This window comes from Thunnus thynnus, chromosome 7 (assembly GCF_963924715.1).
Source record: "Thunnus thynnus chromosome 7, fThuThy2.1, whole genome shotgun sequence".
Classification (NCBI taxonomy): Eukaryota; Metazoa; Chordata; class Actinopteri; order Scombriformes; family Scombridae; genus Thunnus; species Thunnus thynnus.
In genome coordinates this window covers 13,969,708-13,994,297 of record NC_089523.1, presented here as the reverse complement: position 1 = coordinate 13,994,297, position 24,590 = coordinate 13,969,708, and the positions used below count along the sequence as shown (strand labels likewise).

General features: G+C 39.2%; 1 protein-coding gene across 2 annotated transcripts in view; it reads left to right on the top strand.

The window, feature by feature from the left end:
• Positions 1-1,002: 1,002 nt before the first annotated feature.
• Positions 1,003-24,590, top strand: part of sphkap (SPHK1 interactor, AKAP domain containing) — a 130,378-nt gene continuing 106,790 nt past the window's right edge. For both annotated transcript variants that reach the window (XM_067594468.1, XM_067594466.1), the window contains exons 1-2: positions 1,003-2,972; positions 3,317-3,383. The gene's annotated coding sequence lies outside the window, so the exon portion shown is untranslated. The remainder of the gene's footprint in view (positions 2,973-3,316; positions 3,384-24,590) is intronic.

The window sequence follows — 24,590 nt, the reverse complement described above, 5'->3', positions numbered from 1 at the left end:
ATAGCTGTAAGGAACAGAAATAGAGCATAAAGAAAATTAGGAAACATCCAATGCTGTGTTATGCAGTGCAATATAAGAGATTAAGGGTAGTAGCAAGAAGAGTAATTAAAAATGAAAAAAGAAATAGTTGGAGGAGATTTTGTGAAATGATAGGCCCTGAAAGGCATCTGTGGTCAGCTGTACACAGAATGTCAGGACTTTATAAAAGAAGACCTATCCCAGTTTTACAGAATGATGGGGTAAGGTGAGGTGAGATGAAGTGAAGTGAGGCGATGTGAGTATCCAACAAGGAAAAAGCTGTTTGTTGATGTTTTTCAAGCAGTGCACTGCTCTGGGAACCTGGGAGTTGAGAGAAGTATGAAGAGGACCAAACTGAAGTTAATTAACCAGTGGTAGTTGGATATGAGTTCAAAAAATGACAATCCAATTAATTTGTTTTTTACTATGAAAGAATTAAAGGATGCTATTTACCGTCAGTGCAAACTAAACTACTACTGGGAGAGGTGGGCTGTCTTATGAATATTGGATGATTTGGATGATTTTGTTCTTGAAGGAATTCTAGCTTTGTTTACCTCGGTGTAGGAAGAGGGTTATTTGGAAACATGCTGTTATAATTCCTATCTTGAAACCAGGTAAAGATGCATCTGACCCCAGTTCATATCGTCCTGTAGCGTTAACATCAGTGCTTTGTAAAATCATGGAACAGATGATTATCAATAGACTAGTTTATATTTAGAAAGTAAGGGACTTTTTGCTGAATTCCAAAATGGTTTCAGAAATGGAAGGTCAACAATGGAGTCATGTTGCAGTTTAAGATCAAGATATTAAAAAGGCATTTGATAATAAAGAAACAGTGGTAAGTGTATTCTTGGATATTGGGAAAGCTATGATTTAGGAGTTAGAGGCAGAATGTTCAATTGGATTTAAGATTTTCTAATGAAAAGAACAATACAAGTACAAGTGGATGGGAAAAGTTCAAAAAATGTTGAAATAGACAACGGTACCCCACAAAGAACTGTAATTATCTCAGTCATATTTGATATAATGATGAATTATATATTTAGGAACACTGGAAAAGGGTTTGGACAGTCTTTATTTGCAGATGATGGTGCCATTTGGAGAAGATGAAGAAATGCAGAGTTTACTTTAAAACAAGTTCAAAGGGCTTTAGTTTCTGTAGAGGAATGGGCAGACAAATGGGGCTTTAAAATCTCAGCTGCAAAGTCTAAATTTATGATCTTTGGTTTCAGAAGAAAGTTAGCTAACCTTGGACTGCACATGTATGGGTCTTCACTAAAGGGAGTGAAAGATTTTAAATTTTTGGGTGTTATGTTTGATGAACGAATGACTTGGGCTGTTCACATAGCAAAAATACTAACAAAATGTGATTAAGTGTTAAATGTCATGAGAAGTCTGGATGTGAGTGGGGGGCAGAGAGGGGAGACCATGCATTAAATATACCAGGCAATGATAAGAGCTGTACTTGACTATGGGTGTTTTGTTCATGGCTCTGCTGCTAAGTCAGTGCTTGGAAAATTAGATATTGTGCAGATCAAGGCACTGAGACTCTGTTTTGGGGCTTTTAAAACCTCCTCAATTCCTGCACTGCTTATTGAAATGGGAGAAATGCCCTTACATTAATGCACATTAATTTGGGGCTGCAGTACTGGGTAAAACTAAGTGGGTCCAATCAAACCTACCCAGCGAGGTGTCTTTTGCAAGGGTCACGATTCTGGTGGCAAAATCAAAAACAGACCATTTTTCAACAGTATGAATCAGTGGGCCAGGAAACTGAGAATGGAGCAGGAAAGCAAAACATACAAGCTGGTTATCTGTACCTTTCTTACTTTTTTTTTTTTTTTTTTTTACAGAAAATTATAACAGTGTGATAGATTAAGAAATGGAGCATTATCTAAATAGAGTAATGTGATCTTATTTGAAAATTTTCACAAATGGCTCTAGGGACCCAGAGAGTGGAAAAGCAGGATTTGGGGTGTATGTGGCTCAGCTTGGTCTTAGGATTGACCAGCGTATCACAAATGGAAAATCTGTTTTCACAGCAGAACTATTAGCAATTCTTTGGGCTTTGTGGTGGAAAGTTCTCATTTGTTCTGATTCAACAGCTGTTCTGATGGCTTTAAGAGGGGGTAAATCCAAATCTCGGCCTGACGTTATTAATGAGATCTTACCTGTTTGTTTAGAATTGGGAGGACTGGCATTATTTTTCTCTTCATCCTCAGAGATTCTGTTAAAATTTGCAGACTGAGGCTCGGATGCTGCGGGTTAAATCAGTACTTGCACATTAAAGGAAAACACCCTACTGGATTATGTGAGGGTAGATGTTTTGAAACACTCAAGCATGTTTTCCTGGAATGTAGAAAATATAATACAGAAAGTAAAACTTTTAATGAGAGATTGTCAGACCTAGGAGTCTTGTCATTTTCCATTAAATCTTTCTCTGGCCAAAATTAGAACCACCAGCTGATCACAAAATCAGTTTTACAGTTGCTGCATGATTCAGAGTTGTATAGGAAAATATGAAGCATGATTATGTCAGTTAAATTTTTGTCCTGTGGAGGGCAGTAATACGTCTAGTAGCTCCACACTGCCAAAATCCCACAAGAAGAAGAAGAAGAAGATGATTAGCGTTGCTGGAGTGCTTTAACACACCCTTTGTAGTGAGGCGGGCTATTTAAACTGTTAGTGCCCTGCCTTGTCTTTTCTTCTGCTACAGTTAGATTATGTTGATTTGGGAAACTTTGTGAAAGAATAATTGTGTTTGTGTGGCAGTATGTCTCTACTTCTGCTGCTGCTGTTGTTGTTCAGTGGCTGTTGGTTGCCTTTTTGTCATATAAACTATCATCTTCACAAGGCCCTCTAAACTGGAAGACTAGTTTTCTATTAGCATGTTTTTGCCCAAAGGGATTTACTCATCTGTCAGATGTTGGGGGCCACTTCCTCACTTGAACAAGGTAAGTACCTGCTGCTTGTACTAACACTGTTAATGAATATCTTAGCTTTGTCACCCATACTGCAGCCTAGTTTCCCATTTTCCTCACACACTTCATATACAGTTAAGCATCGGAGAAATATTACTGTATTATTGTTCAATGCTGCTGCTACATACAACAAAGTTTACTTATCTTTGTTCAGCTTTGTTGTCCTTCTTTTGGCTCTAAGTCCATCTGTATTTATTATTCCCCAATCTCTGTTGTGTGGAGCTTGGTGTTAGATGCCAAATTTAATCTCTACAAATATTCATATATTCAGCCCTGAATAAGTTTGTTAGTCTTAGTAATATTATTTTTCCCCCTAGAAAGGCCCAATCACCATCTACAAACATCCACTTCTGGCAAACAGGACAAATCTGCAGCATCAATTAGGTGAGTGGAAAAATTCTTTTAAGTTTCCTCTTTGCTTTGTGGTTTAGATGCATTTTTAGATATCCTTATTCCTACTGTGGCTTTACCTAAAAGCAAAAGACGGAAAGACACACATAATGAAGCATGAATCTGTATTTATTTATTTATTTATAGCAACAAACAGGTGTGGAATCTGGATTATTTTTTTGCACTGTACAAACCAGACTCCAAAACCTGCTCTGCTCTTCACGCCAGAAAAACTCTTGACCCACAATATTTAAATATTTTCAAAAAGGGGATTTAGTTTCAAGGAGCTAGAAATGACTTTGGGCTGTTTTTTTGTGTGTGTATGTGTGAGAGAAAGTGTGTCCTCTCATTGTAGTTAAGTCCGTCTTAAAAGGTGATTGAAGTCCCTCACACTGGGATTTTGCCTCACTAGATCCTTCTTTGATTTGTCTTTACGGTTTTAATATTCTCTTAAGAAAGAAATGTAAAGTAAACAACAGTGGAGTTAGCTTAGTCAAATTATAGTGTGCACTCTTTAGGTGGTGCTGAGTCCCAGTAGCCCTGGCCTTGTTCTGGTTTGAAATTTTCACTCTTATTTCTACTGCTTGACCCAAAAGAGCTCCAGCAGCAAAGACTTTTCATTGTGTTTGTTGCTCTGCTACAGTCGAAATGGATTTGCATAATGCAGAATACATAAAATATTTATCTTTGGCGTGATAGTTTGAAAATATACAAAAATACCAAAAATGCTCAGGGTATTCAGAAGCATGATGGGAAGAAAAATGTCAAATTTATTTGATTTTTGAATTGTCGCGTTATACTTACAGTTGAGTTACAGTTTTTGTTGAGAAATGGTGTTTTCCCTGTTTCTCTTTCTCTTTGCATCAAAGTCTTTTATGCTTCCCTCTTATCTTTACTCTTCCTTGAATGAATGTTTGTTTGTCACGTTTGTTCATGTGACATAATTCTGCTGTTATTTTGGTCTCAAAAGACCATCCTGATTAAATAAACATTAAACTTGAAAAGTGCTATTCAAGCCATTTTACTGAAGGATGCTCTGCGAATCATTCAGGACAGCAGCATTGACACTTCATCCCTCCTCTTTCCGCCTGGCATGGAGTCTCTCGGTGCTGGATTTTGTGATGAAATCATCCATGCATTGCGAGAAGATTCACAGTCTTAATATCAACAGCTTGCATTTGGTCTCTCAAACCCTAGTCACCAAGTTACCAAGCGTTGTTTTTAAGTGCAGCAGAAGAGGAGCATTATAATTTTGCTTTGGAGGTTTCTATTAGTCATGTTTGCGTTCAGCTCTAGGAATAGCAATACTGGTAGGCAGACATCGGTGACTATTTTGATAATCAAATAATCATTAAGTAATTTTTTAAAGCCAAAATGCTAAAAATGTGTTGGTTGCAGCTTCTTAAATGTGGTGATTTGAAGCTTTTCCGTGTCATACATGATAATAAATTGAATATCTTTGGATTTCAAACTGAAACAAGACTTTTGAGGATGTCACCATGAGCTCTGAGAAATTATAACAGACCTTTTTCACTATTTTCTGACATTTTATAGACAAAATAATTGGCAGATTAATCAATAATAAAAATAACCATTAGTTGCAGCCCTATTGTAATGTGTTCAATACCTTTGTTTATAAATGCATTTAATACATGCGAGACTAATGATGTTCCAATCAACCTCAACTGTACTTTGTTTAGTGCTCATTAGCAAATTATGGCATGATAACATGATAAATGGGTGAAACATTATACCTGCTCAATATCAGTGTATTCACATAGTCATTGTGAGCATGTTGAGTAGAGTCTCACACAGCTCGGAGTGTGCATTTAGAGTTAGTCTTGTTTTTCAGAAGCTTCTCATTTAGTGTGGAAAAAAAAAACAATTTCCTCTGATTTTACTGGGACGATGAAAATGTTGCAAATGTCACGTTTTCTATAAATGCTCATTGCCGACCAATTCAAACTCTTCAAAAAGGTTAAAGAACATCCTTCTGTGCGACTGACACTTCCGCTGCAATATTACTGTAGAACATAAATAGTGTGTTTTAACTTGCATTGGCAAGGAGAACCATAGTGTTGGGAGTTGCCAGGCCTGCATATAGAGAAAATACTGCGTTAATGCTTTATAATTGCCCTTTGAACAGAGCCAATCTTCTGGCTCATGGTCTCATTTGCTTATGTAGGTCATAAAGAGGCATCATGAGACTGTTTCATAAGCAGTTAAAAGTTCCTTATAGTAGCTTTAAATATAAAAAGGAACTAAAAGGACAAAAACAGCAGGACCAGTCCAGCCCTCCCTGCTGTGCACACCAGTGGTTCGTCTGAGCCCATGTTACAAAACTTTATTGGTTGGCTCTACTGAGACCAGTGTACATTTGCTGTGAAAAAGCCTGTAGAACTGCAATCCCGCAGAGAGAGCCGACAGAAAGGTTAAGAGGACGACTCAAAATGGTTACAGAACACCGAACTGGCAAAGAGAAATTAGAAAAATGGACAAATACTTTTTTCTGTAGAAATTTCACATTTTTGGGGGGATTTAGTTGCACGGATAGCACGTAAGCCTTCACTGTTCATGTTTGTCTCTATAATGGACCTACTGTACATTTCTAATGTGTTGGCAGCCCTGCCTTTACCATATAACTGTATCACTTTCCTCAAGGGTGTGACCATCACTGCCTCAACTAGACATGCATGAACTCACTCAGGGCCATCGCCAAGGTCAAACACCACCGTATGCTCAGCTGGCACTGACTCTTGCTTTTTATGCGAGCAAGTCTTCTCATGCGAGCAAGTACATCTGCAACCAGGAGAATTTTCTGTGTTTTGGCTCTTTATTTTTGTACTTTGATGTAACTTATTCAGAGATAGTAATCAGGTTTGTGGGTTTTTGTCAGCATGTACCTGTGCAAAATTGGACCTTTACATCTGTTTAGTACATTATACGTACTAATACGTCATGCAAATATACTGTAAAGTACACAGGATGCAGGATAATCTGCAGACTCTCACATGATCTTTTTGAACTTGCAGGAGATCACTTCTCAGGAGACTGATGCAGCTTCTCTCGCAGTCACAGTGTTGATTTTGTGAATAATATATTAGAGTTAAAAGGAAGGTCAGCACATTATAAAAACATCACTTTATGATTAAACTATGTAAGTAGCAGGTATGAAGGTAACATGAGTATAAAGAACGTGATGTGATAATCCTTCAAATACAAGGATAATGACGCACACTGTCAGACAAAGCATTCATAGTGTTGCACTCATTTGAGTATTTGAAATGTGACATTGGTAGTTATGTTTGGAATTAAAAAAAAGAAATCATGAAAAGGAAATTCAAATCTTTCCTACTTTTTTTTACCTTCACTCACCTGGCCAATCATGTGTGAAATGGGCATGTTGCTGCTTTCAGAAAGTTACAGAAACTGTTGGAAGCAACCTGAATTTAGCTGGAGCATAGTGATTCCTTAGGGTTCATGAAAACATAAAAACTGCATCCAAAAGGTGACCGCTACATTATGTGTTTATACTTTATAGAGAGAAAGGCCTGTAAAATGTTTTGTCAATCGTGTTGCACCCCTCTCTTTCCCCTCCTGTCGCTCCCCTGCGTCTCTCCTCTCTCTAGTCTTTCTTGTCTCTTCCTTTTTTCTCTCCAGTTTCTCTCTAATGCCTTTTGCTCTTTTTCTCCTCTCTCTCATGTGCTTTCCTCTTTCTCTCTTTCTCTCTCTCTACCCCATATGCAACACTCTTGGCTGGTGCTCTTTAGCGGCTCCCATTTTACTGTAGGTGACTACAGTGGAGACAAATTCTCTGCTGCATCCTCCAGGGAGTCGTTCAGGCATGGAGGATTGATGTGATATGTTTGGATCCATCCATGACCCTGTACCACCTCCAGCAGCGGGTTCTCCTTTCTCAGTTTTTATCCCTGTTATTGTGGCCTTCAGCTTCTGTGCAGACATTATACATAATTTAAATTAAATTGTGTGTGAACACATTAGTCTATATATATTTTTTACACTTTTTTCTCTGTATTACATTTACCTTTTTCAAAGGTTCAAAGGTTCAGTTTATTCATCCATAAGAACATGGATATGCCTGCAGAGAGTGATCAAGTCAGCCCGGCACATCACAGGAACCCATCCCATCACTGCAGGATATCTACTGGCAGAGAGTCCTCACAAGGGCCCATAACACCATCAAAGAACCCCACCCACCCCCGGCACCACCTCTTCACACTCCTGCCATTTTGCACATACTTTTTATACTGTTCTGAGCACAACTGTTATCACCTCGTCTACCTCAGTATGGATGAATGTATGTGAGTGGTTGGTGGATATGAATGTGTGTTTGTGTGTCTGTATATTTGCTACAAATATTTTTAAATACTTTATTAAACATAGTTTCTAGTATATATTTCAAATAGAGTAATTGACACCAGGGTAATGGGCACCATGTAGAGACATTGTGAAAGAATGTCATTGCATTGATAACTTGTTTATTTCTGCATTTGACAATAAACCCTTTGAATCCTCTTTAAATCCTTGAATTACAGTGCTCCTAATCAACCAATGCTGGAAAATGCAGGAAATAAAGTAAACCATAAATAAAAAAACACTTAAACCTATATTTCAAAAAAACCCAAACAACAAAATAGAAGTAAAATAAATTAAAATCCCAATTTACTTCCTCACAAAGTTCTGGTTGTTCTGTCGTATCCCCTGTGGGATAAAAGAGTGAGGGCACTGTTTAGTGTATGAGACAGGGGGTCTTAACCTGCCACTGTGTTTTGATGTAGGCTCAACAGATATTAAAAGAAAACTAAATCTTTTAGTTTCTCAAAGAATTATGGGGCAGTATTTATCATTTGATCAATATTTCGGTCAAAGTTGCATGCAAACTCCATACAATGTTGTTCATACTCTTGGGTAGTGTGAACAACAGGCCACTGGAACTTTGTATACCAACACGGCACACATTTTCCATGCTGTTATAAACTATCAAGTGTTTGAAAACAGCTTTTGAAGCTTTATGCAGCAGTAAATGGGCAGAGGCCCGTCGCTGGCCGGGCTCCAGGCAGCGGCTTATCAACAGCCACTCAGAGAGACAGTGGCTCAATGGATGGATGGCACATAACACCTACTCCTAAAACTGTCCCATGATGAATGTCCCCAATTATAGCCATGACCTTTCGCTTTGTTATTCACTCTTTCTCCCTGATTCCTTTCATAGACTTTCTGTTTGTCTGTTTACCTTTCTTTCTCCCCCACAGTTTAAAAGATGCTGCGTGTGAGTCACTTCCTTTCTCCTCCTCTGTCTTACACTCCCTCTCTCCTGCTCTTGCCTCTCTTTCCTTTTGTTTGTATTTCCTTCTTTCCCTGCACTTGCCTCAACGTGGCCACATCCTGAGAACCTTGTTTTGTCAAAACGGTAAAATTTCAGTAAAAATCACAGTTTTCCTACAATCAAGACTGATTTTTGTACTTTTTGCATGTTCTTCTTTTGGTGAGTCATCTGACAAAATAGCAAATCAACACAGACGCAATTTAGGATTTTGGCTGTGCCTTCATACAGTAAAATCCAGTGTGCATGTGCTGTTTGAGTGTGTCTACGCACAAAAAGAGGGAAAAAAAGAAAAAGTGGTGTTTGGGTGGCGATGAAGAAAAAGCAGTTGCCCACCACAAGAGAGACCCAGTTTCAATCTGGCTGCAGTGCTTCTGGCTTGGCTTGATGCTCCATCACACACAGTTGGCAGTTGGCAAGCTGATCTGGGTTCATGTCCGTGTCGTTGCACTACTGGCTGCTCTGATGTGGAGGAAAATGCTTGATACAGTAAAAATTGTCCCAATTTCCAAAACCGTTCATAACTCTCACCTACATGCTAGTTTCCTTTTTTAAATCACTATGGAATTATGGATCACTATTGGAAAAGCACCTCCTTCAAGTCACCATCCCCTTCATCTATCCAATTAGCTTCAGCTGCAGTGTGATGCTTTCATCTCCTGATGCTGAATGTGAATTAGAGACAGAGGCTGTTGTTGTGGAGGTTGAGACAATATGGGCCGCTAAGCAGTCATCGTTGTGGCGTGGGAATGTGTTGAGTTATGGAGAGTCAGTGCAGAATGTGCAAGCTGATAGCTCAGAGAAAAACATGCTGTAAATTAAAAAGAAGTATAGCAGGATATCAAAGTCGTTCACAAGAAACATGCTGCTGACAAGTGGAGTCATGGCACCAGAGCTAAGTCCCCTTCATGAGTGTGTGTGTGTGTGTGGCCTCTGTAATAGAAAAATGCACAGTTAGTGTGATATCCTCCATAGGTGACTTTTCATTTCAAACACAGCATCTTATATTAAGTTGTGCATGTTCCTCATACTCAACCTTTACTGGTTGAACTATTTCAAGTGATTTAAAGTCCCCCTCCAGCCAAAAATCTCTTTTTCTTGTTCCTACACCAGTTGGATGTTTGAGCTTCACTGTGCAGAATGATGTACGTGCAGAGTTTGACACTAGATGTCTGTTTTCACATTCATCTGCTGAAGGAGGAAACTTTCTCAGTGCTCATCTTAAATCTAAGTTTAAGGCGCACACTTACGAGCATGATTTGTGACAATTTTGGAGCCAATTATGGTTCAGTATGCAACTTACACAAAACGTGAAGCCTCCATATTTGCATATTCATAGATTTTGGATTTTAATGAGGGAGAAGGAGTAGAAGCCATTTATAGTACTTTTTAAGGAAGTAATTAAAATACATGTCAGATGAATTATTATACAAAGCACAGTATTTCCATATGTCTACAAACATATAATGTTTAGAGGAGACCTTTAAATACTTAAAGGGAAGAATCATTTAGGGCATTTCTTGTCTTATTTGTTGAGCTCTATTATGTGCATATACCAGTTTGTTTTTATTAGAAATCCTACATGCGTCAGAAGCTGTGTTTTTAATGTCTCTTGCAACAAGGAGGAGAGCAGGGATGCACAGGTTTGTTTGGAATAAACTGAAACTTGATCAGAAGTTTGCACAATCAATAGCAGACACCATGGTTGGCTGAACAGATTAAAAAAAGAGCAGCTCTCAAAGAAATGGTATCTTTAACAACAGAATAATCAAAATAAAAGTACACAGCAACCATAGCATCAGAAATGATCATTTAGGACATTGCTAATATTTGATGTGCTGCCAAAGTCAGCATGAAATCAGTTGAAAAAAGCTTTTATGATTTATGTTTATATTTGCTTCCCTCAGCTAATTTACTGTGCAATCTTGACATTGTGTGTGTGTGTGTGTGTACCCAACTGCTTTGTTGTGTTGCTGATGTTCTTCATCTCCTCCTCCAGTATTCAATTGTCTCTCTCCTCCCTCTCATCCTTCCATCCCTCTCTCTCCTCTCCTAATTTTCCCCATTGTCACTCCCCTAACTTTCTTCCCTTGTGTGTACGTGTGTGTGTGTGTGTGTGTGTGTGCGTGTGTGTGTGTGTGTGTATGCACCCAGCTGCTTTGTTGTGGTGCTGATGCTCTTCATCTCCTCCTCCAGTATTCAATTGTCTCTCTCCTCCCTCTCATCCTTCCCTCCCTCTGTCTCCTCTCCTCATTTCCCCCATTGTGACTCCCCTAACTTTCTTCCTGTGTGTTTGTGTGTGTGTGTGTGTGTGTGTGTTATCCCTCTGGGCAGTAGAAGACGGATGTCTGATAGGTTTTCTTAACAGAAAGAGACTGCAGGCGGGGGCTGCAGCAGATGAAGTGGATGATGAGGTCGAGGAGTGTTTTGGTCTGAGTGTGGCTGTTTTCAACTGTTTCCTTTTCCTGTATTGACAGAAGTCCTTTTTATTTCATAGACAAGACAAGAGATAAAGAACCCTTCTTTAAACTTGAATGTCTCCGGTGTGAACGGATCAATTACATATCAAAAAATCTTAATGGACCTGTCTGGTTAGATAAAGCTTGAATAAAATGGAAATAACAGAACAACGCGTCCTTTGTGTTGACACATGCTCCCATTTGGATTGCCAGATAAGAGGGCCCTTAGCTATATTCATTTTTGAGAAACACAGCTTTCTGACTAAACCTCTAAATGGTTTTAGATCAGGCCAGATTTTGGAAAGATAATCTGTTGTTATAAGTCATCACGCCATCCAGAGTCACCAGGGTTTTGTTCAGATTGGCACTTTCATGGTGAGGACAGGACTTTTGAGAAATGGTGTGCAGTTACATGGGCCCAGCTGTGAAGATAATCTGTATGAAAATGGAAAGCTATGCCTTTAAGCAGAATTTTACAGCCAAATAGCGATACAATGCCCACACATTAGCCAAGCCAGTGAACTAATTTCCTTTATTCATCAAGTATTCTTGTAGAAAAAACAAATTTTTGTTGTAATGAAATGATTATAGGGATTGGGGTCATTTAAAGTTTTGTCTCAAAGTGCCATAATGGATCAACAATTAGAGGAATGCGCTCTCCTTTGGCCTGATACTGGAAGACACAACCAGTGTATAGCGCCCGCTATCCCACAATCCACTGTAGGCCCACGGACATGACATGGCATGTACTGTAGTCAAGGAATTTGTCCCAGTGATTTATTAATGCTTTCTTTACCATTTTAGAGCTCCTGGTGATAAACCTTGAGAGGTTTGACTTCATGAGTTGATGAGCGTCTCCCAGATGCACCATTTGTTTTGCTACAGTGTGTTTACCTGACCAGCATGACTGCAACAGACTTGTTTTGTGAGATTTGGTTGGCAGCACAGGCCAAATATCAAATGCCAAATCTTCTAGTAGCTGTATACTCAATCTATGAATGGCCATGTCAAACAATGAAATCACAATTAACAGTAAACAGTAGACCCACACCTTAACATAACTGTGGAATGGTTTTTAGTTGCAGCCCCAATGTGAATGTTTATTTGAGATAAATATAGCATTCATTATTTGATGTTCTCAAGAGTTATTTAAAAAAAAAAGGCTAAGGTTTTATTATTAGATATACTATAATTGAATCTTTGCATTATTGCACAATAAATGTACAGTATATTTTCAGGCCACTAGCAGTAAAGATGTGAATCACCTGTGTGCTGTCATGGTTTCATGGTTCTCTACATCTGAACAACATCACTCCTTTTCATTGAATTCCTGGCACCATTCAAACTAGTCTTGACTGGTCTCAGAGACCAGTCAGGGCAGCAAGACACCTGCTCAGACGATGCGTTAATTGTTGGTCAAGAGGTGGCGAGAGCAGTCTCACTGGTCAGACAAGACACAAGTGCATGCGGGGTCAACAAGGTGCACTTAAACCCAATTAATCTGTCCACATCGGTGTGTGAGTTTCAGAAGACGCCAGGGAATTTAGCCTCGGAACTGAGACACAGAAAACATGTTGTTGTGTCTCCTAAGCAGCAAAGAAGCCAGCTGGAAAAGACTCCTTGCACATCTTCTGACTCATCCATGAAAGGAGGATTTTTTATATATGTTTACAGCAAAAAGAACTTACATCTTTAGTTTTTTTCAATACAGAGACAATGTAGAGTGTTTACACTTTGTGCTCTCCAAAAATGTATTCATCCCTGATGGCTGTATGCCATAGTCCAATTTAAACAGCCAAGGAAACTGCATTTGTGTGTGTGTGTGTGTGTGTGTGTGTGCACATGTGATTAAATCTATATGAAGGATTAATATCTGCATAGCTTTATGGTAGACTCTAAGCAGAACTTACAGAACAAATCATTTAAATTCTCTATTTATTTATTTATTTTACTTTTGGTCACTTTGAAGATGCCCCATTACCTCGAAGTAAAGCCCATTCTGCTTGATTGACCCTGTTATTAGCATTAGCAGTTGCTGATTTTCATTCTGGTGCAATCAATTTTTGTGCAGCTCTAGAATGGAAACATTGAGATTAAGGGGGAAATTGAACAAGAAGCTTTGTTTTTGATTGCAATGGTGAAAAAAGGCTGCAACTGAGATCCTCTGACACCCAGATAACCCAGCTGCTCACAGGCCAAGCATATGTGATAGTAGTAGTATAGCCCCCGGGTATTTGTGTGTGTGTGTGTGTGTGTGTGTGTGTGTGTGTGTGTTTTTAACCGTCCTTCACTCTCAGCAAATGCTGCTATTCTCTGTTGCTGTTGATACGAATTTGACCTCAGTCAACAGTCTTGGTTAAACAAAGGCTGAAATAGTTCTTGGCTTCACTCTCTTGGGAAATATGATTGATAATATCACAGCACGTCTCAGGTCTACACGTCCACCTACAGAGGGAAAATAAACAAACATCTGAAAAAAAAAAAAAAAAAAGGAAAACAACTGAGATTATTCTATTTATTCTATCTTATTTTTATTATTCTAGTTTTGACGGTTTGGACCTGTGAGGGATATATGTTGCTGTGATATTCTTTGCCATGTTTATCTAATTAAAGGAAGTAATCTTTATGTAAATGCATCTTTTCTGCAGCATTTAATATAATACAGCCCCAGTGTTGCTGCATTTTGCTGTGCAACACGGTGAAGCATTTGGAGGTCAAATACCCTCTTCAAGGACACAATGATGGCTGTTGTAAGAGAGCAGAGACCAGGGTTTGTTCATTCCACCTACTGGTCACAAGCCAGCTTCTGTCCTCTTCAGGTTATCACTATCCCTAAAAGCAGAGTAGAGTTTGGCATCTTGTCAAGATTCGGGCTTGTTGTTGTGCTCCGCTGGCCTCTGTGTCGAGGACTAGTCCTGTTAAGAGCTCATCATACGGCCCTCTAATCTACTTAGACTTAACTTCATGGTGCATGTGTATTAGTGTATGTGAGAGAAACTGAGCATTCATTAGGAATGGCTTGACCTGGAGAGCTGGACAAAGGAATAAACTATTGTTTACATCCCGTGTGTTGATGTCATTTACACACGTGTTTGTGGCTGATTAAAGCTGGACCGTTGTCAGCAGAGTCATTGTTTGGAAAAAATACAAACACATCCAATTAGCTCTGTCAGCTTCATTACCATAACGTGTGCCTGAGTACAGGGATGGACTACTCTACTGTACATACATCCACGTGCTCTAATTATTCCATGAAGTCATCGCTTTGCCAAAGCTGAATACACTGCTTCTGTGTTACTATGAAGTGTAGCAGAAAGAATCAAATTCAGACATATTTTGCCAAGACTGACTTTTTGGAGCATACCAAGCATATAGAATAAGAATGGGCAGTAAGTAGATTAGTTGCAGGAATGGCTTTACTTGTTTCTATAGTGAAAACAGTGACATGATTTTAGAATTGACAGCTTCATTTTTTGTGAGTACAGTTTGCCAGTTCGCATGGATGCATGTGAGTCCTCTGACTTGACATGGGGGGTTAAATTCAAGTGGCAACTACTAATGCTGGAGGCTGAAGCCAATGCAGAAGTACTTTGAAGTGTAAGTGTGCTTTCTCCAAAAAATCCCCGGTTCCAACTGACTCCCATTCAAAAAGCATCAACTTCTCTCTAGAAATACAAAGTCAATCACAGTCACAACTCAATGAGTCATTCTGGTTCCAATTGCTAAATTTGAGCCCCCTAATAAGTGAGCTGATGGTCATTTTGGAAATTATTGCTCTGTTAATAAAATTTTAAGACTTATAGTAGCTTTGATATCTGCCATGTGTGCTGCTCTACCCACCTACGGGATTCCTGCTGTCTTGAACTTTCAAATTCTGTTTGAAGAATGAACAGTGATTTTTCTCCAAACATGCAGTTGTACTGTGTTTGTGGTTAATGAGTTAAACTAACAAGACCCTGCTCTGTTAGCACAATTTAGCCTATGAAGCTAATCTTAGCCCAAGTGTGCAGTGCACAGTGTTCCCAGTGAGCTAGCTTTAGCTTCTGTCCAAGGTAGCGGTGCATGTTTCCAGACTGTGAAAGGCAACACTTCCACTCCTTATTTGGAAGGTCCTGGCTCCAAATGTTGATTATGACCCTGACCATTAGCAGCAGCTCGGGGGTTCCAACCAGCCCCAATGCAAACCAATGGATGACATCACACCTCACAATGTCCATCTCTATATACAGTCCAGGCTTAAAATGGACCAGCACATAGGCTGACCATCAATCAGCCTATGTGCTGGTCGAGCTGGGAGTATTGCTTACATAGTAACATTAAGATGAATAGCTACTTGTCTAGACTGCATTTAGCTTAAAATGACTGACAGTCAGCCCTCACCACCCACTCTGCTCAGTCTCAGCACAGAATGATGTGTTCAATGTATGAGGACAAGCGTGGGCAAATACTTTCCTCTGAAATTGTGTGATACTGTCATTATAAATTATCGGTGCTTTATAGAAGGCTTACACTTACAAATGATTCTGTAATGCTTGATAGGTCTTTATAATTCTATAAATCTAACAACGAGGACCCTTGCAAGGCCTAAGGGCACCGCCGCGTAACAAATCCCCTTGTAACCTCTGTTCTGTGTGTCTAACTCTCCAGTGAGCATTTGCTGCCTAGCACCCACTCTACTCAGCAGGGATTAGGCACACTAAGACATACACACAAACACATACACAGACACACAAGCCAAATACCCTCTACCCTGAGCCTCAGTGAGAGGTTGTAGCGATAGAAGCAGCAGGAGAGCAAAGACTGATTTTTTTTAAAAAGTACCATTTACAAAGAAAGAGAGAGAGGGAGAACAGGCTAAGCCCTCTCTGCAAAGGCGATGTGATCGACCCTCATGAGTGTGGTGAGTGCTTTTGGCCATCTTGTGATAATACCTGTTGCTGTTTGATGTACCTCCTCTGTTGATGTCAGCAATTGTGTGGATGGTGGGTGGGTACCACATAGCTTTTTATATTCCTGTGTGTTTTTGTGTATCAAAGGTTTTTGTGAACAATGTTGCAATTACTTGTTTCCTCTTGCAATAGTGGCTCCTTGCACCCCAATTAATTTGAAATATTCAGGCAAGCACACTTCTGTTCAGCTTGGATTCATTCACATCCCTGTTGTATGACAGGAGTGCTGTGTTGGCATATGTTACACTAAACCTCATGGTTCTACATGGCTGCTTAGTTTGTTGCAGGTCTACAAGCATCCAAAAGCAGCACAGGTTCAACACAGCGCTGCCCCTCGATGAATTTTCAGTTCATCAGACATGATATTTTGGCTCCTTCTGATAAGCTTGTAATGCTGTAACAGTTTTGGAATTGCTACGCGTAGCTGAGTGCCAAGTGAAGTTTGCTGACTCAGAGCTTGTCAGACAGGCGAGCAGCTGTCGGTCACGCTCTCTCTCTCTCTCTTTCTCTCTCATCCCTCTTTCTAACTGATAAATGTGGCTGCTCACGTGGCAGCCATCAAAAGGCTTTGTGACACTGGTACTCATCGCACCCAAAATGCATGATCAGACATTTTCCATCATGAAGAAATGATTTCATCAGTCACGTTATAGACAGACTTTAGGCCTTTACACATGAGGGCCTTTTTTTGTGTGTGCGATTAATTTGCATGTCAATATATTTTTTCAAACTGTCGTTTTTGTCATGAGTACTTTCACACAGAACGCAAATATTACACAATGAAATTTTTTCTGCGCTTTTGCTCAGAATAAAGGCATCAACCAATCATATTGTGCAGAATGGACGTCACGCCAGAACTCCTAATATCAATGATGGACCTGTTAATTGTTTGTGTTTCTCATCACCCTGTACTGTATGACAAAGGACACAAAAATTATAAAGACAATCAACTCAAGGACAACGTCTTTATAATCTTAGTGTTAATTAATTCAACTGTCAACACTGAGCAGGGTGAGCGAGGACGTCCCGTTTGATGAATTAAATTCCTCTGTCCTCACGTCTATTCGCAGACGATTATTTCGCATTTTTGAGTTGTTGATACGTCACGTCCCCGGTGTGTAAAGGCCTTTAAGCCACAGAATGCAGGATGTCAACATTAGATAGCATTTTGTCCAACATATTTCCTGGAGGGGTCAGTTTCTCATCAAGGTGCTTTTATACATGCAGCCCTGGTTGTTCACATTGATTTTATTTGTAGGTTATTCGCTTATCAGCTTCTACTTTAAAATTCTGTCTTGGAGGTACAGCATCTTGAAGAGGCTGCACCTCCTCCTGTGACTTGTCCTCTTTTAGAAAATTGATGACAACTCTGCTTTTTTATGTTATATCGGCTGTGCTTTGACTCATCCCGTAAAAACGCAGATAAAGGCCAAGTGCTGGAAAAATAAGCATTTCACAGTGGGAGGAGATATTTCAGATGCCCCCGGTTGCAGAAGTAAAAGTCCCATTCATTTTCCCCACAGACAATGATACGTGACTCACAATCAGAGCACTTCTACCACTCGGATTGGCATGAAACTCTCCTGGTTGGATCTTCAGTACAAAAGATCAACAACTGCATTAGAACATATCTGGTTTTTATGATAAAACCGCAAAGGTGCAAGCTTGTGTACATAAAAACTATGAATACCAAAGTGCCTTTCAGCAAAAAACATCCAATCACCATGTTGTGTGCTGCTACGTGTGTGTGGAAGCTAAAGATTACAATGTTGAGAAAACTGACAAGATCATTTACAGCTTAAATCAATTCAGTTTTGGATTCTAAATATAATTAACAATCACAAATTCAACAACAAAGTGTTTTGAATCATGTCTCTGACTGGCTTCTTCCCCATAGCAACAACAGCTGAGACTCATGTCGTGTTTTGAACTGTTGACCATGACAAACTGATGGACAAAACTGATTTCTCAGAAACAAAGTTGAGATAATTAAACTGGTGTTCATAACATAAACCTGTAGAGACTTAATATTATCCAGGAGAGTCCAGTCTTTCTATGTTAAATAATAAAATGAAATGGGAATTTAAAACACTCCTACTTCGTAACTCTATGACCTTTTTCCAATTATTATCTTTTACACATGCTTTTTGTTACATGACACCTTATTGCAGTGCCCTTCACAGCTCCCAGCAGGCCAATGAGAATTTACATTTTGATTACATAAGAGCTGTGCCCAAACTCTGTACTACAAACAAATTCTAAACAGGGTTTGGGTATGTTGGTGTTGATGCTGGAACGTGACAAATTTCAAAATGTATTCTAAAACTCTGTCACACTAATGTGTCACAATTGGTGTCCATTGATGTATGTTTTGAATTAATTACAAACACAGTGACAATTAGTTCATACAGTATGCAGTTAGTATATCGTGTGTAATTGGACAATGTATACTGTACGTCTCTGCTGTTTCCTTGCAGGGACCTTGGCAGTGTAGACATATGACCTGAGAGGGGAGTAGATTGAATGTCTGTATGGCTGATGACTGCTGTAACTGTTTAGCACAAAGAGGAATTATGGGAGCGCTAACTGGATTAGTGTAAGGCGGTTTAGCTGGCGTCCTGCAGCTTCAGAAGAGGAGACGCTGACACTGTCTCCTTTTTTTATGCTAGTGTTTTCACTTTAAAATTAGTTTTAGCTGTAAAATTTGAGGGGATTTTAAAGTTATCTTTTGCCGGTGTTCGTCTCTAAAATCAATAAATTCAATACAATGAATTTAATATGGGAGCTTCACAGAGGGATTCAGAAAGAGTAGTCTACAGGACATCAAAACAAATTATAGTAACAAGAGAACAATGTGTAGTATTATATAACAAACCATTTGACTCTCCTCATTTGAAACACAGTATGTGGAAAATGTTGGATGAATTAGATTCACTGAGTCATTGGAGAGAGAAGAAAGAAAGGAGTAAGAGTAAATCATTTCTCAAGAAGGAAAAAGAAAAAAGACTGTGAATGGCCTTTACTCAACTCACTCTGCCACCCACAACACATCAAGAACACTTTAAAATGAAAGTGGGGAAAATACTTCCTTTAATTGAAGCTCCAAAGGCCAAAGGTTCAGCTTGTTCACTGCAGATTGCCAATATTGTTCCTGTGATCTTTACCCAAGTGGGGATTGCTTAATTTGCTACCTCACTGCTGCTTTAGCAAAACATAAGCGCTGCAACACACACACACACACACACACACACACCCCCACACACACACACACACACACACAGTCACATTCACACTCACACTTACACACACACACATGAAATCTGACACCACAGAGGAAAATTGAATAAAGCACATACTCTTGGGCGAAGGACACATATCTGAAATGTGCAATACACTTATTATAGACTTTCTACCAAAAGGTAATTTGATATAGAAAAACTACTCCTCTCATTAATAATGCCATTCATACAAAAAAGCGACTTAATTTAACTTTTTCTTTGTTCATTGATGCTAATATTCGTGTGAGCAACAGATAATTGCATTCAATGTTTTCTTGGAATGAAAAAAAACCTAAACTGTATGAGGAAATATATTTTGTCGTGGCAGAATGCTAAACAAGATACTGCATGTCCCATAGTGTCACATTAATTAAATATTGAAGGAAACCATGGCTTATTTCTGTGACTTTAATGTTATTGTTAATGCAGTAGCTCAGTTTAAAACTGATGATTATGAGAGATGAATAAACTCTGGCTAAAGTTCACCCACATCAAACCAAGGACACATTTAAAGTAGCACCACTCTCTAAATACTCAAAAGTATATTTTATCTTTTGGTAAATACTATTGAAAATTTTTTACACATGAGTTGTGGATACGTTTATACATACAGTGATAGCAGCCCATCCTCACAAGAAAAACGACAGTATAGGTCTAAAATTCAGGCCGGCAAATTGACCCATAGTTATGTCTATGTCTTCTAGTGGCCGTATGAATTATGACGTGGGTGACTTGATAAGATGATTTTGCCTTATTAGATGGAGGCAGGATGGGTGGATGGTTAGATGGCAAAAAAGGGACTTTGCTGCAGGAAACAACTGTTCGCTTCCCGTATCCAATGAGTGTCATGTTTCCAACCGCAAGTCAGGGCTTTTTTTGTTTTGTTTGCTGTTGCCATGACAACAAAGTTTGCGTAACTTTAAGGAGGTATAAATCATGTTTCAAGTGATCATTTTAACCCAAGCCATGATCTTTCCCTAACTCTAACCCAGTGGTTTTTGTGCCTAAATCTAACCAGATCTTAACCACAGCGTTGTCACACCATAAAATTTAATTATTTTTAACAGTAATTTGTAATGATTTTGGAAAGCGGCATATTACACCCCTATGGGTCACTCTGGAGTGTAATACTACAGCCGTTAGATGGTGTAAATGTAACAATAGGTTGTTTTTTGCCTTGCCAAAATCATCATTGCAGAGTTTTAACACTGTTATGTTAACTTCCTGTTTACAAATAATGTATGTCTGAAGCACCTGCTCTGACGTAACTGTTAGTATCATTTTTTTTAAGGGAAAATATCCGACAGGTTGTCTGTTTCATGACAATGGATCATGCAGGGGCTAAGAACCTTTGCCTTCACAAAACCTTTACAATCATGGAGATAACAAACTTGGAGGAAATTATTCTGCTTATAACGCAGACACTCGCCAACAAAATGCCATTTGTCAACAAACAAAGTGATTAAGTCAATCATGCACTTGTGTAAGTAATTTTGTAAATTGTATTACATAAATTTTAATTTGGATTTGATTTGGATGTCCAGATTCACACTAAAATCAAACACTTTTAAAATGACAGCTATTGATCTTTTTTGATGTTTGTAACATTACCTCCAACTCTTTATTTAAGTCTCCTTTGCTGTCTTTACTCCTAACCTTCCTGCCAATCAGAATCTAGGATTTTCAGTGGCCATGGTTTAAATATGAATAAAGAATAACGGGTATGAATAATTAACCGTTTGCGCAGGTTTGTATGACGCTGTATCATTCGCTGACGTATCTGTGTTGTGTTGAGTTACTTTACTTACTCTCCTGTGTTGATACTTCACTTTCACTTGTGGACTTGTGAGCTTTTAAACTCTTCTTGTTTTTAGATAAAGCGAAGTGCTTAATCTCAGGGGTTGAGCAAGTTAATGTGTCTGTCAGTGAAGCCGTCACTGTCGATGCGTAGCTCCAGCTCTGGTATTTGTGCTGTCACAGTTCATGCTTGTGTCTCTTAATCTTTGGATGTCAAAAAGCTGGTGGAAGGAGTATGAATTCCCCACTGTCATTGAAAGGTAAAATGTCTGTTTAACTGATTTGAAAAAATAATCAACCATACTGAGCTGAAGGCTGCAGTTTATTTGTAACCTTAGTGACTGTAGCTGCTTGGTTTACTTCAGTTGCTTTTATGTTGTATAGTTAAACTCTACAAATAAAGTGTTGTACTTTATACATCTCCTAGTAGGAATAATTCCACATTGTATTTCAGTTAGTTGCAGGATTAAGTCATTATTGCTGTATTAGTCCATTATGTCTAATTTAGTTAGTATTATGGTGTATTCAGACAGAAGGCAAAGCAATTTCTTTGTGCCATGTGATTACTTACAAAGTCAGTGAGTCACAAGTAGATGTGTGTCTGCCCGGGGTGACATGAATTGACACACATTAACGTATGTGCAAGTTGAAAATGTTTCAACTTCAGTGAAAAATTTGCACGCAGGCTATATGAATGTACTTCAGAGAAGAAAAGGAGAGAATCTGCAGGGAAACAACAGAAAGAACTGGTTCCTGGTGAGTTCTGAGTTCAGTCAGAGGCCAAACTGAATACAAACACAGAGGCAAACGCCCACAGACACAGTCAGTTCATCTGTTGTTAGCTAGTTTACAGCTAATGTACAGTAATGTATTTTGGCTGTTCAAGGCGAATTAACACAAATGATCCAGCAGTCAAACTCATTGGAGTAACGTGAGGCGAACATTCACTTTGCGTTCTCTCTGAACACAGAAAGTCTCTCTCCTGCTGCTTGTTGTACGAGGAACAGTTGTGTAAAGTGTAAAGAGTTTGGTGGACCTCAACTCTGAGTCTCACTTCCTCGTTCACTTATTCACTATTCCCTACAGATCATGGTAAGCACTGAATTTATAGCAAGTAATTAACTGAGATTTTTGGACACTTCCAGTATGAGTCATCACTGCCACTGAGAGGTTTACACATTGAGCAAAGGGAAAGCATTGTAGGATTTGTTTTTAGCAAAACTTTGTGTGCATACTATGAATATGACTTTTTGTATTTCATTGCAGGGATTTGCAGGGATATTCAGTAATGCTCTAGGTATCAAATAAGAACTGACTTCGACTCTATTATCTCTCTTTCTGTGTGTTGGTGTCAATCAAAGATATCCTAACTGCAAGAAATGTAACCTGGTTGTAATCCACAGCCAGAGTGACTGCAGAGAGTTAATCTGTAAGAATTTAGGGTCACACACTTGTTATCTGATCTTAAACTCTACACACATCAGACTTAAGGGCCGATACTTACCGTTAGTAATGCATTATAGAAATGTGATTCTTTTTGAGTGGAGTGTAATGGATTACAATTTGAAATGCAGTAATTACTAAAAACAGTAACGCTTTGTGACTTTGACATTTTGAGAGTCATCTTGTTTGCTGTTTCACCTGGAGTTTGATGGAGGTTTCGTTATCTCTGCCCTCTGGTGCAGGAGCTGGAGGTGTAGGGAGGCGCTTAATCTCTATGCTGCGGCCCGGTAACTCCAAATGCATGACGTGTCCTTTTAACTGGCTTGCTAACGTTAGCCGTTGGTAAACCCACATTCAGAATCACCTGGTTATCTTTAGAAAGAGGATTTGTGAATCCCCGTGAGTCTTTACTGTGAGGTGAGGACTTCTGAAGTGCTGGTGCTTTTACCCACTTGTTCTAAGCTAGCAGCTTGTTAAACCATAATGTCTCGTTTTCTATTTCCATGTGTGTTAGAAGGTGTGACTTGTAAGTGTGGAGGCTTTGAATTTGTTTAAAGGCACCTTTGGTGGAGCTGTCCTGAGTAACTACAGAAATATAACTACTTACTGTTGAGTAATTAGTAAAGTAATAACTTTTTAATGAGTAATATGTTAATCACTAAACTGACAACATCATGTAGTGATGGTCAAATGCATTTCTAATTATTATATGCTATGTATTCATTTTAAACATGTATAACAGTTTGTACATTAACATTGCTAATATGCGTTAATGCTAACCCACTGATGACAGAGCTCAGTGGTTTTGCCTGTGACCCACAAACATCCAATTTGACTGATTTTGAACTTTAATCAACACACAGTGATGAAGACTGAAGGCAGGAAATATGTAACCTACTTTCAGTCATTCCCACAGATTCACAAATATATTCCCTGCCTTCCTCCACTTTCTTTCTTTATCTCTCTCTGTCTCCTTCTCAATAACTAGTTGTTGCTCTAATCTTCACAGGAAGCACTAACATGCAAGTAGTTTAATGAACACCCAGGCACAATTATAGAGTGGAGAAATTACTGAGCAGGCCAATAACATGCTACTGTACAGGCTGATATAATGGCCCTTGCAGATCTTGGGAAGAATGAGTTAATAATAGTTAGGAAACAATGGCATCTACATCACTGTTCCACCCTCTCTGGCCAATTTCTGCTCACTGCTGCAGCACTCTCTTATTGTTCTCAACAATGGAGGATAATGACAACAGAGCACAACAACAGAGGACTCTTTTCATCTCTGTCCCGCTTTGTCTCTCACTGTTTTTGTATCCGAGTGTCACCGTCACTCGCTGATGCTCTCATTTGATTTCTCTATCGCCCGTCTTTCTGGTTACTTATCTTTAGCCCTTTCTCTCCCCTCACGTACACACACACACACACACACACACACACACACACACACACACACTCTAACACACAAGCCTGGACAGGAGGGGGGATGTGGGGTATTAAATTATTCACACTCCTGGCAGAAAGTGTCACCATCAATGAACACAAATGTACCAGCCTCCATTCACAAGCGTTTATTTATAGACTTTACGGGACCTGTACCAAGGCCACTGCTCAGATCATTTCCTGTCCATTCTCGCGGTGTAAATAAGAAATTTGGATCAGTGGTTATGTTAAGGACAAAGCACCATGACCTGCCTCTGCATTTGTAAAAGATGAGGACTGTGAGGGTTGTTGGTGGTGTGTGTGATGAAGGTCACCATGGACTTGGCAGTACCCTTCTGACAAAGCTACTGAAGACCACCTTTCCTCAGGACTCAACTCTGTGATGATCACCAGCTTATTCGCTTGTGCGTAGCTCGCCAGGCGGCTCAATAAAACGTCAATGCCTGCCTGCCGTCTGTCTTCAGCAACTGCTAAAATGCTGTGAT